Below are 3,218 nucleotides of genomic sequence, written 5' to 3'. Positions count from 1 at the left end.
CATTTAAAGCAATAAAAACTCAAATTGAATGTCACGCCTAAACCAAAGGGCTTATGGACACACTTCAACATGTATTTAGTTCAGGATGTCCTCCTGAAGCCTAAATGAGCATTAATTTGACTACACAACTCATTCCTATGAAGATACATTCAAAGTCACAAAACGTGCTCAACTCGGGCTGAAAATGCATTTAAAGCAATAAAAACTCAAATTGAATGTCACGCCTAAACCAAAGGGCTTATGGACACACTTCAACATGTATTTAGTTCAGGATGTCCTCCTGAAGCCTAAATGAGCAATAATTTGACCACACAACTCATTCCTATGAAGATACATTCAAAGTCAGAAAGCGCGCTCAGCTCGGACTGAAAATGCATTTAAAGCAATAAAAACTCAAATGGAGTGTCACGCCTAAACCAAAGGACTTATGCACACACTTCAACATGTATTTTGTTCAGGATGACCACCTGAAGCCTAAATGAGCATTAATTTGACCACACAACTCATTCTATGAAGATACATTCAAACTCACAAAACGTGCTCAGCTCGGGCTGAAAATGCATTTAAAGCAATAAAAACTCAAAATGAGTGTCACGCCTAAACCAAAGGACTTATGCACACACTTCAACATGTATTTTGTTCAGGATGACCACCTGAAGCCCAAATGAGCATTAATTTGACCACACAACTCATTCCTATGAAGATACATTCAAAGTCACAAAACGTGCTCAACTCGGGCTGAAAATGCATTTAAAGCAATAAAAACTCAAATTGAGTGTCACGCCTAAACCAAAGGACTTATGCACACACTTCAACATGTATTTTGTTCAGGATGACCTCCTGAAGCCCATATGAGCATTAATTTGACCACACAACTCATTCCTATGAAGATACATTCAAAGTCACAAAACGTGCTCAACTCGGGCTGAAAATGCATTTAAAGCAATAAAAACTCAAATTGAATGTCACGCCTAAACCAAAGGGCTTATGGACACACTTCAACATGTATTTAGTTCAGGATGTCCTCCTGAAGCCTAAATGAGCATTAATTTGACTACACAACTCATTCCTATGAAGATACATTCAAAGTCACAAAACGTGCTCAACTCGGGCTGAAAATGCATTTAAAGCAATAAAAACTCAAATTGAATGTCACGCCTAAACCAAAGGGCTTATGGACACACTTCAACATGTATTTAGTTCAGGATGTCCTCCTGAAGCCTAAATGAGCAATAATTTGACCACACAACTCATTCCTATGAAGATACATTCAAAGTCAGAAAGCGCGCTCAGCTCGGACTGAAAATGCATTTAAAGCAATAAAAACTCAAATGGAGTGTCACGCCTAAACCAAAGGACTTATGCACACACTTCAACATGTATTTTGTTCAGGATGACCACCTGAAGCCTAAATGAGCATTAATTTGACCACACAACTCATTCTATGAAGATACATTCAAACTCACAAAACGTGCTCAGCTCGGGCTGAAAATGCATTTAAAGCAATAAAAACTCAAAATGAGTGTCACGCCTAAACCAAAGGACTTATGCACACACTTCAACATGTATTTTGTTCAGGATGACCACCTGAAGCCTAAATGAGCAATAATTTGACCACACAACTCATTCCTATGAAGATACATTCAAAGTCACAAAACGTGCTCAACTCGGGCTGAAAATGCATTTAAAGCAATAAAAACTCAAATTGAGTGTCACGCCTAAACCAAAGGACTTATGCACACACTTCAACATGTATTTTGTTCAGGATGACCTCCTGAAGCCCATATGAGCATTAATTTGACCACACAACTCATTCCTATGAAGATACATTCAAAGTCACAAAACGTGCTCAACTCGGGCTGAAAATGCATTTAAAGCAATAAAAACTCAAATTGAATGTCACGCCTAAACCAAAGGGCTTATGGACACACTTCAACATGTATTTAGTTCAGGATGTCCTCCTGAAGCCTAAATGAGCATTAATTTGACTACACAACTCATTCCTATGAAGATACATTCAAACTCACAAAACGTGCTCAGCTCGGGCTGAAAATGCATTTAAAGCAATAAAAACTCAAATTGAGTGTCACGCCTAAACCAAAGGACTTATGCACACACTTCAACGTGTATTTTGTTCAGGATGACCTCCTGAAGCCCATATGAGCATTAATTTGACCACACAACTCATTCCTATGAAGATACATTCAAACTCACAAAACGTGCTCAGCTCGGGCTGAAAATGCATTTAAAGCAATAAAAACTCAAATTGAGTGTCACGCCTAAACCAAAGGACGTATGCACACACTTCAACATGTATTTTGTTCAGGATGACCTCCTGAGCCCATATGAGCATTAATTTGACCACACAACTCATTCCTATGAAGATACATTCAAACTCACAAAACGTGCTCAGCTCGGGCTGAAAATGCATTTAAAGCATTAAAAACTCAAATTGAGTGTCACGCCTAAACCAAAGGACTCATGCACACACTTCAACATGTATTTTGTTCAGGATGACCACCTGAAGCCTAAATGAGCATTAATTTGACCACACAACTCATTCTATGAAGATACATTCAAACTCACAAAACGTGCTCAGCTCGGGCTGAAAATGCATTTAAAGCAATAAAAACTCAAATTGAGTGTCACGCCTAAACCAAAGGACTTATGCACACACTTCAACATGTATTTTGTTCAGGATGACCTCCTGAAGCCCATATGAGCATTAATTTGACCACACAACTCATTCCTATGAAGATACATTCAAACTCAGAAAACGCGCTCAGTTCGGCCTGAAAATGCATTTAAAGCAATAAAAACTCAAATTGAGTGTCACGCCTAAACCAAAGGACTTATGCACACACTTCAACATGTATTTTGTTCAGGATGACCACCTGACGCCTAAATGAGCATTAATTTGACCACACAACTCATTCCTATGAAGATACATTCAAACTCACAAAACGTGCTCAGCTCGGGCTGAAAATGCATTTAAAGCAATAAAAACTCAAATTGAGTGTCACGCCTAAACCAAAGGACTCATGCACACACTTCAACATGTATTTTGTTCAGGATGACCACCTGAAGCCTAAATGAGCATTAATTTGACCACACAACTCATTCTATGAAGATACATTCAAACTCACAAAACGTGCTCAGCTCGGGCTGAAAATGCATTTAAAGCAATAAAAACTCAAAATGAGTGTCACGCCTAAACC

This window comes from Hippocampus guttulatus, unplaced genomic scaffold (genome assembly GCF_054856545.1).
Source record: "Hippocampus guttulatus isolate MCC_2025c unplaced genomic scaffold, RoL_Hgut_1.0 HiC_scaffold_25, whole genome shotgun sequence".
Classification (NCBI taxonomy): domain Eukaryota; kingdom Metazoa; phylum Chordata; class Actinopteri; order Syngnathiformes; family Syngnathidae; genus Hippocampus; species Hippocampus guttulatus.
The sequence above is the reverse complement of the archived record's forward strand: the minus strand, read 5'-3'. Positions refer to the sequence as shown.